This window comes from Hemicordylus capensis, chromosome 2 (assembly GCF_027244095.1).
Source record: "Hemicordylus capensis ecotype Gifberg chromosome 2, rHemCap1.1.pri, whole genome shotgun sequence".
Taxonomy (NCBI): domain Eukaryota; kingdom Metazoa; phylum Chordata; class Lepidosauria; order Squamata; family Cordylidae; genus Hemicordylus; species Hemicordylus capensis.
The window spans coordinates 80,562,827-80,573,062 of NC_069658.1; the positions used below are offsets into that span (position 1 = coordinate 80,562,827).

General features: G+C 40.7%; 1 protein-coding gene across 5 annotated transcripts in view; it reads left to right on the plus strand.

The window, feature by feature from the left end:
• PRR16 (proline rich 16) overlaps positions 1-9,488 on the plus strand; it is a 168,735-nt gene extending 159,247 nt beyond the window's left edge. For all 5 annotated transcript variants that reach the window (XM_053288301.1, XM_053288305.1, XM_053288306.1 and 2 more), the window contains one exon: positions 7,032-9,488. The gene's annotated coding sequence lies outside the window, so the exon portion shown is untranslated. The remainder of the gene's footprint in view (positions 1-7,031) is intronic.
• Positions 9,489-10,236: the final 748 nt, after the last annotated feature.

A 10,236-nucleotide genomic window follows, 5' to 3' on the forward strand; every position in this document is an offset into this window, starting at 1 on the left:
TATGCATGGAGTAGAGAGGTTAAAAAGAATGTGTTTATCCCTCTTTCACAACACTAGAAACAGGGGTCATTTCATGAAACTGATGGCCAGAAAATTTATGACCAACAAAAGCAAGTACTTTTTCACACAGCACATAATTAATCTATGGAATTCTCTGCCATGGGATGTGGTGATGGCCACTAGCTTGGATGGCTTTAAAAGGGGCTTAGACAATTCCATGGAGGACAAGTCTACTACTAGTGTGGTGGCTCTAGGTTAGGGATGTGCCTTTCGTTTCGGGTACAAAACATTTTGTACTTGAAAATGGCATTTTCGGGTGTTTTTTTAATATAAAATGAAACACAGAATCCAATTCTGAAGATTTTTGTATATGAAATGAACTGAACCTATTTTGGATCCAAAAGTTTTGTATTTTGGAAAACGTTCCGGATCTCCATTTTGAGATCGCTAGAAGTCTTTCTCCTCAGTCTCCATTCTGAGTTCTGACGTCTGTTTGAATTTCCCGCCCTTCAAGCCTGCAGACTGGTCAGCGAAAGCAGGGACTGATCTGCTGGCAATTGCCTCCTAATTCCTTTTAAGGAATTTTAATGTTTAAATTCACCCTCCTTGACCGGGCGGAGGGCAAAGAACAGCAATGTTGGGGGGAATTTTTGGAGAGGTTTTGCACCAGGGTATTTATTGGGGGTGCAAGTGCCATTTCTTCCTTTCTGTTGCCTTGTGTGTGGGAGAAGAGAAAGCTCTATTGCCTGATTCCTCAGCCTTAATGCTCAGCATGACTGCTATTGCCCAGCATTGCCACCATTGCTTGCTGCCAGCCTGCTACCTCTACCTGTGCTATTCTCTCCTGCATTTTTTGCTTCTTCTTTTTCTGAAAGAGATATTTGGAAGAAAAGAGGGGTTGTTTTTTTTTAAAGTTTTCTTTGTTTTATACTTCTTCCTGCTGCTGAGAGAATTATTACCCACAGCAGTGGACTACAGAGAGACCTAGCATTTGAGAAGACTGAGTGAGAGTACCCATTTATAATTTTAACACACACACACACACACACACACACACACACACACACCACAGACATGTCTCTAATCTTGATTTGTGTATTTGGGTTATTTTCCTGTTTGGAGAGAGGTCTTCCCTGGTCACATTGTATCTATCTGGTGGCTGCTTGTTATTGACATTGTATCAAATCCATCTGTCAGTAGAGTTATTATTTTGACACATTGTTCCATTTGTGTCCGATTCTGTTAAATTCCCTGCTTTGGAAACCTGGTTCTTTGCACAGCACTGCTGTTGTTGGTGTGCGCTGTTAATGTTCTTTGGGGCAGATTTAGGGCAGAAAGGGGGTTTCAGGGGCAGAAGAGCGGGTTGAGTGGTAGGAATTGGGTGGTAGGAATTGGTCATTACAAAGGAATTGGTCAAAAGGTGGACTTTTTAGGAGTTGTTGAAGTTTGTGTGTCCTTGGGGCAGATTCAGGGCAGAAAGGGGGCTCCAGGGACAAAAGAGTCGGTCGAGTGGTAGTGCCCCAATGGGTGGTGAGTTTACAAAGGAATTGGTCAAAAGGCTGATTTTTTAGGAATTATTGAAGTTTGGGTGTCTTTGGGCCAGATTCAGGGCAGAAAGGGGGGCTTCAGGAGCAGAAGAGTGGGTCAGGTGGTAGTGCCCCAATGGGTGCCTGCCCACCACCCTGATTCCAAGGGAATTGGGCAAAGGGCTAATTTTTAAAGAATTAATGAAGTTTATGCATCTTTAAGATTTTCCCCATAGGGAATAATGGAGGTTTCAACAGCCCCACAATTCCACTTGGGGGGCACAGAAGTGGCCCAGAGCAGGTGGTGGTATAGTGCACATAGGGTGCCAACCAACCCCATACCCACAAGCCCGTGGGGTACAGAGTTTTGTTGTTTCTGAGATGTTCAGTGTAGACTCTCTGGTAGCAGATGACAGTGGATTCTTATTTGTCACTGGAAATCTCATATGCCAGCAGAGACTCTACACTGAACACTTCAGAAACAGAACATCTGCTATACTTTTGCTGAAACCTCCATTATTCCCTATGGGGAAAATCTTAGACGCGTAAATGTCATTAATTCTTTAAAAATCAGCCCTTTTCCCAATTCCCTTGAAATAATTGTGGTAGCTTCCTTGCCCCCATTGGGCACTACGAACCACCACACCCCACTCTGGGCCACCCCTTTTCCCCTGACATGAAACTATACTTTTGCTGAAACCTCCATTATTCCATATGGGAAAAATCTTAAAGACTTGCAAACTTCAAAAATTCACCAAAAATCAGCCCTTTGCCCAATTCCTCTAAAATTTGGGTGGTAGCTTCCACCCATTGGGCACTACCACTCCCACACACCTGTTTTCCCCAGGGGCCCCCTTTTAAAATCCAAAACGTTTTGGATTCAACTCAAGAAAATTCAGCTCAAAAATTAAATTGCTGTGTTTTGGATGGGTTCATTTCAAATCAAAAATTAAATGGGGGTGTTTCAGATTTGGTCCAAATCAAAAAACAGGGGGGGAAACCGAAATGCACACCCCTACTCTAGGCCACCTCCAGCCTCAGAGGTATGATGCCTCTAAATACCAGTTGTGGGACAGTAGGAAAGAGGGCATACCCTTACCTCTTGCCTGCAGGCTTCTCAGAGGCATCTGGTGGACCACTGTGTGGAACAGGATGCTTGAATCGATAGGCCTTGGGCCCTGATCTAGCAGGGCTGTTCTTATTTCTTAAGAGGTGGCAGAGTTCTGCCTGTGAGCTACATCCTCTAACCTGGAAACTATGCCTGACATTCTAATGCTGTGTGCATGCTTCTAAAAACAGTGTTTTTTAGTGGAGATGAAATCATACAACTTCTGAATATCTACTCTCTTATCCCAATACTTCATTCCTCTTCTAGTAAGGTAAAGGTAAAGTGTGCTGTTGAGTCAGTGTCAACTTCTGACAACCACAGAGCCCTGTGGTTGTCTTTGGTAGAATACAGGAGGGGTTTACCATTGCCATCTCCCACACAGTATGAGATGATGCCTTTCAGCATCTTCCTATATCACTGCTGCCCGATATAGGTGTTTCCATCATCTGGGAAACATGCCAGCTGGGATTTGAACTGGCAATCTCTGACTTGCTAGTCAAGTCATTTCCCCCACTGCGCCATTAGGTGGCTCCTCTTCTAGTAGAGATACTTTTAAAAAAAACATCAGCCAGATGCCCCCCCCCCCCCAAAAAAAATCCTGGACAAATTGGACAATTTCCAGACAGGCTTGTCAGTTCTGGACAGCCATGGGGCAGCGGGAGAGAGAGTGGCTCAGAGATTAACATTTCATGACCCCAAGGTGCCTTCAGACCTTGAGATGAAGTCCAAGCTCCTTGACTATCCAGAACTGTAATGATCAGCTAAAAAGATATTTCTTCTATACATCCACTTCTTACTTCCTATTTCCCTGTGATATCTTTTCACCATCTTGAACTCTGAGAGCCAGCATGGTATACTACAGTGTGTCAGACTTGGGACAGTCTCGGTTCAAATCACTGCTCAATGATGACATTCACCAAGTACAAATTTCTCACAAAAACTGTCTCTGTTATGAGAGTTGGCATGGAATCCATGCATGCCACCCTGAGCTGCTTTGAAAAAAGGTGGGCTAAAATTAAACAGACACACACAAACACAGTCCTGATATTCCAGGATCCTGGGTGCATTCTAGGTTGGTTTCAAAAGTGCTAAGTTTACAACTTTTAACAGGATGCCACAATTCTTGACTGTCTGGCATCAGAAAGTAAATGTGAGTTCATTACGGCTCACTTATTATCATCAATAATGAATATCCTGTAATTGGATCTTAGTTAAAAATTCTGTTGATGCAGGGTGCCAAGAGAGAATCGGTAGCACTTCCCTGCAGCTATATTGGTTCTGTGTTCTACCAGAGGCATTAAACAAGGAGCAGATGTGTGTGTGTGTGTGTGTGTGTGTGTGTGTGTGCGCGCGCGCACATGCGCGCGTGTTCAATAAAGCAAGGAATTTTGATTGGTTTCCATAAGGCCCAATCATTTCTATCACATTACAAATGAACTTGGCGTTCCTAGATTTTTAAAATCACCAATTGCTGCTATTATCATAATGCTTATCTTGCATACTTTGAAGAGAGTTAAAAGTTGCAAGACCAGGCCTCTTGCGTTTCCTGAAAATGGACTATCTTGTTCTTCCCTTCACTCTATTGGCTTACTGAGAATTACACTTCTTGTATCTGATTAATTGGACTCTAGTCCACAAATGCTTATGCTACAATGAATATATTAGTTTAAAGGTGCCACAAAACTCATTGTTTTTGCTGCTATAGACTAACACAGCTACTACTCTGAAGTGATGTGACTATGTAGATTTCAGTGGGATTAGAACATTGTTAATGCTAGTTCAGAATCTTCCTCAGTAGGTAAAAGCTGATTTATTACTGGCTGGAAGAAAGTACAGAGATATACAGTCCTATCCCTTCAAAGGGTGGGGGGAACTTCTGTCTTTCACAAGAATCTTCATGATTACAGCCCATTTTTTTCCTCAAAGGGTTGCAGAAAACCAGCTCTGTCCTTTAGATACCTGACTATAGGCCCTAAGCCCTATAGAGGCTAGGCCCAAGTTACCTCAAGGTAGATGATAGTCCTTAAGGTCCTAATCTCAGGTTCTTCTCTATTCATGTTCACAGATCTGAGCTGTGGGAACCACAGCCAGAACCTTTCAGTGGTGGCACCACACTTCTGAAGCTCCTTACCTGAAATTTGTCAGATCCCCACAAATCTTCTAAATGGGCCTTGAAGACTGTTCTAATTAGGCTGGCTTTGGATTTAACATTTTAATTAACAAATTTTTGAAGCTGGCTCAGGTCCTAGAGTCAGACATGTCTAGAGTGAATTTATGGAATTTTTCATCTTCTTTCATATGTGTTACAGTTCTGTTTTCTTTCTTTTTGTGATTGGATTTTATGTTTTATGTTTTGTTGTGAATTACTTCGAATAAATGTTTTTTAAAAGTGGTATAAAATCTTTTAAATATATACGTATAAGAAACTGGGTAGGCTATCCCATAATTATTTCCCAGTTTGTGATCTTCTTACTTTGCCATTGAACCCAGTGATAGCTTCCTGCTACACTTGGTTCCTCGGTGTCTTTTTTCTTGTGGGTAGGGGTTATCAGAAACATTTTCCCTGCAAAAAGGAAGGAAAGATTTGCCTTTAGAAGAAAGAGCAGCAACACTGCTCCTCATTCCTTGTAAGTGGTAGTGGGCAAGCCTTGTGCATAGTATAGTGTTGTCCTATGTTATTCATTCTACCTTTTATTCACAGGAGTGATTTAGAGCAGGCATCCCCAAACTGCGGCCCTCCAGATGTTCATGAACTACAACTTCCAGCATACTCAGCCACAAAAAATTGTGTCTAGGGATGCTGGGAGTTGTAGTTCAGCAACATCTGGAGGGCCGCAGTTTGGGGATGCCTGAATTAGAGTCATTCACTTATATAGGACAAAATAAAGGCATACACTCAAATACACCATTGGGGTACTATCACTTCCCCTAGTGATAGTAACATAAAAAGTATCTTATACAGAGTAAAACCATTGGTCCATCTAGCTCAGGATTGTCTATGCTGGCTCATAGCAGTTCTCCAGGGTTTTGTACAAGAGCTTTTCCAAGCTTGCCTGGAGATGCCAGGAGATGAACATGTCATGCCAAGTAGGTATTCAACCACTGAGCTATGGTTCCATCCCTGCCCTAATGTCTGAGATGAGGACAAGTTTTGTCTTATTTCAGTTTTGTCCAGAATTGCAGCTTATTTACTTTGTCCCACATTGTAGTGAGCAGTCTTCCAGCTCTGAGTTAACAGGAAGTGAACCCCTGCCCTTGATTGGCAGGCTGGCTACCCTAGGTCTTGACCATTCAGTCAACCAGGTGGGTGGGACATGAGGGCTCCTGGGGCTGCTGGGAAGAAGAAGGTGCGACCCAAGTGAAAGTCAAAGAATGGAGGCTAGCCAAGTCCTCTTGGGGTGAGTCTGCAGAAATCTCTGAGGGTCAGAGATTTGCAGGGGCTTGATCTCACCAGGGTTTTGGAGAGATTCAAGGGAGAATGAAGTAAAGCTGTGGCTTCGGAAATTAGAGCATAGAAAGTATTTTTAGTACTTGCATTAGAAGTTATTTTCTTTTGTGTGTGTTGCTTTGCAAATTCCTAAATATCTCTTTCTTGTAACTGAATAACTAAGATTAATTATGTGCCGCCTACAAAAAGATCTGGCCGTTTTGAATATTCTTATAATCAAGCTAAACATTTCTATGTGCAATCAAAGAGCTGAAGCCTAAGACAAACAACTTAATAAATTGTTTTTCTCTGTTTTACAAACCCTCACAAAGTGTTTAATTAACTCTCAGTGAGAGAGAGGGGAAGCTTCTAGTGCAAACCATTTCCAAACGGACTGTAAGGCAGCTATCGCTAACTCTCACCACGTGCAGCCATACACGTGGAGAACAGGTGGTTTTTTAAAAAAATTGCCTACTAATAGACAACCCTGAACTAAAGAGCGAACCCTGGATTAAAGCACTCTAGCCCAGGCAGTCCAATGTTTAAAAATTTGGAGTGCTTGGTGGCACCAAAGTTATCTACCAGAAATATAGAATAGTTATAAGAGAAGCCCACCCAGGCAGCTCAGCAGGGGTGACTCAGCGATCTTCCCCTCACGCGAGCTGGTCTGAGTAGAAAGGCTATTGTTCCTTACACACATAACTTAATGAGATCAGTTGAGAAGTAAACTAGTACTTTTAGTTTGAAAGGACATTGGGAACTCATGGGTAGAAGGCTTGTAAGCCACCCTGAGTCGTATGGGAGTAGGGCGACATATAAATCTAATTAACTAAATAAAATATACAGTGTGAGGATTCCTGAGATGAACACCATTTTAAAAGGAATAGAGTGTTAATTGATGATGTGTGAGTACTTACATATGAGATATAGTTTCTAACTTGCTCCTTTTCTCTCTTACCTGCTCCTTCAGGCTGGAAGGAATGTCAACATTTGGAGGCATATTAACCAATTCATCCCATAAAAGATTCGACATTGGAACTTCTTTCAGGCCAGATTTGATTATAACAACTGGGACACTCCTTAGAGCATGGAAACCCTTGAACCAGAGCACAACAGATCACTGGTGTAATCTGCATTAAGCCACCCGCCTCCTGTCCAAAAGCTATGAGCTGAATCCTGACAAAAGCCACAGCCTTAAGTACCATTCAGTCTGACAGAAGAAAAAGAGGAGTTAATATCTTGCTGTATCACAGAAACAGCCACCTTCGCCGGTTACTAAAGGAATTCAATGCTTAGAAATCAAGAATCGCAAATAGTCATGTAATGTGGTCCAGCCAGTGTCCAAAAATTATTTAAATATATGTAGCTAAATGAAAGTATAAAGCACTTAAACGACTGCAGAAAAATCAATGCATTTACTCCAACAAAATTCATCATCTTGGGTGGAAAGAGAAGATCTCTGTTGTCCCCTGTGCAAATTCAAAGCCATAGAAGAGAGGACCAATGATGCTAAAATGCTTGAAATGATGTTCTTTCCTGTCCTCTGCCCAGATAATTCAGCTGTTACAGATTGCATCTCAATGCACTCTAATATTTGCACTGTCACTTCCATTCAGGGGAATGATGTAGGTCATCATTTGCACAGATGGCCACATGAAATTTTAACCCACGGGAAGCTGTACCTTGAGGGTATTCTAGAAGAAATAAAAGAAAATCCATCTTCAAAAGTGAATAAATGTAATGTCCTCCTATCTTTTCACAGCTGGAATCTTTCTCACAAGGGAAATTGTTGCTCCTTAAGACCAAGATCATAAAAAAGCATCAACAGGCTAACATGGATTTTACAATGGATCTAATTTTTAATACATTTTATATCATTATAAAAAATGAAGAAATTGACCTATATGACTCACGTGTTCTTAATGAACATTGACAGTATCCTCCCAGTTAATACAAGGGGAAAACCCCATTTGTATGACATTACATTTTTATAGCCAGTTATATGTCCTTCGTGGGAAAATGTACCAGCTAAACAAGCATTTTCAGTTTATTTTTCTAAATAAATGTGGTGTTTGTATTATTTTCAGTCACTTATCTTTGCTGATTTTTGTTATTCACCCATGTTCTGCCCCTTCCAAACTCCTTCACCAAAAAGGGAGACTTAGACAAGAACCAAAACACTTGTTTTGCCATGTTAAATCATAATGATTTGCAGACTGAAAGCTTTAATATAAATGTTATTTGTAGAGTTATAAGTATATTTCTACTGAAAAAATATGTATGAAAACCCAGAAAGGCTGTATTTTCATTTGTAATTTCAATACATAGGAGGTTATTTTAATATTCTCAAGGGCGTATTTAGTTCATGTAGTTTGTTTGAAAATTGCAGTGGAAGACCTTGATCCGAAAGTGGATTGAGCTTTCAGCAATGAAAGCTAATTGAAAGTACATGCCATAGAAGCCTGCAAGTACACAACAAAAGACACAATCAAATTCCTGGTCTCTGCACATTCAAAACAGCTCAAAGGGTGAGGTACACACACAATGCTGTTGGCATTAGTGTCCAGCTCCAAAAAGCAGTGGACATTGTTCTGCAGTGAAATAACCTCTCCCCATGCCTCCAGCATATCATCTAGTTATCTCCAGGTCAGCCTCTGCATCCAGGATAGTTCTGCTTGGACCACATCATGGAAGCTTGGATGGATTTGGAATAGTACTACTGTACAGTAGCCCCCAGGGTCCTGTAACTACATGTTAGTAGCTTGATCTGCCAATATGTACCAATTTACCCAACTCATTCTGAGCTCCAGGATGCTGTCAGGCAATGCAAGGTTTGCCAGAGCTGCAGCACATGTTGAATCTCCCTGATTCAACAGATGCAACTGGTATAAGGCCAGTGTTCAGCTGCACACATCTACTTTCTGCCATCCACATGATTTGCCCATAATTTGCATATCTTTTTCATGAATATGATCAATGCCTATCTATAGTTAGTGGACATGTTGTCATCCACATACCTATTCTAAAATGGTTGCAAAAAGGTTTGATTCAACCCTTTTGAATCTGGTTATGGATTTAGAGCACTTTGAGAAGTGCTACCTTTCTTCCCTAGTGTGTCATTCCTAAATGTTGTCAGTACAGACTAGAAAGTGGAAGAGTGCAAGAGAGTCATCTTAAAATCAAATTATGGTTAATACGGCTCTTTCATCAGATTTCTGCATACATGAAATTCAAATACCAATTGTAGATCATTAATACAAACTTCTTTAGAACTTAAGTCTGGAAAACAAAGACTTGGAATTATATAGATCTCATACGGTAGATATAATTCTCTCTCTCATGTACGTATGTGTATGTCTATGTATGTGTGTGTGTGTGTGTGTGTGTGTGTGTGTGTGTGTGTGTGTATATATATATATATATATATATATATATATATATATATATATATATATATGAGAGAGAGATCCTTTAACAATTATTGCCATCACAGTCTTCTCTCCACATTAATGAGGGCTAGAAGCTTACATGAATTTTTTTTACAAGAAATTTGAGAATCTCAGGATTCTAATAAATGTCAACTCATGAAAACATATATGGGGGCTTTATGCAGCCATATGACTATGTATTGTCCATCCTTGCTTTAAATACTCATAGACTAAAATAACTTTCAATATGGTCTGATTCCTAAATTATGCATGAGACATCATCTCAAGTGACTCTTGCATAGCAGAGATTTATTTCCAAACTGTAACATATGGTGCTGTTAAAGATGCCATTGTTGGGCCTGATATGCTTTGGGAAATCAAAGAATGACAGATTGCCTGGTAGTCTCATCCATAATCTGCAAACAAGAAGAGTCACTGTATTCATCCAATGCAGTATTTTGTTATCAAGTCATAGATTTCTTTGATGCTAGAGTTGTTTTGAATAAAAATATATATTTTCCTTTTTCCAGACTTCTCTATCCTGTGTGTAATTTTAACCAAAACCAAAGTACTAAGGGTACTAAGAGGTTCTTACAGTACTTGAACTTATGGCTATATGCTGCCTCCAGGTTTAGAGGCAGTATGCCTTTGAATCTCAGTTTGGCAGGTACATATCCAGCTTCTTGGCTAGGTAGTTGGCCACTGTGGACAGAATGCTGGGCTTGATGAAAAAATGAGTGACCTGCC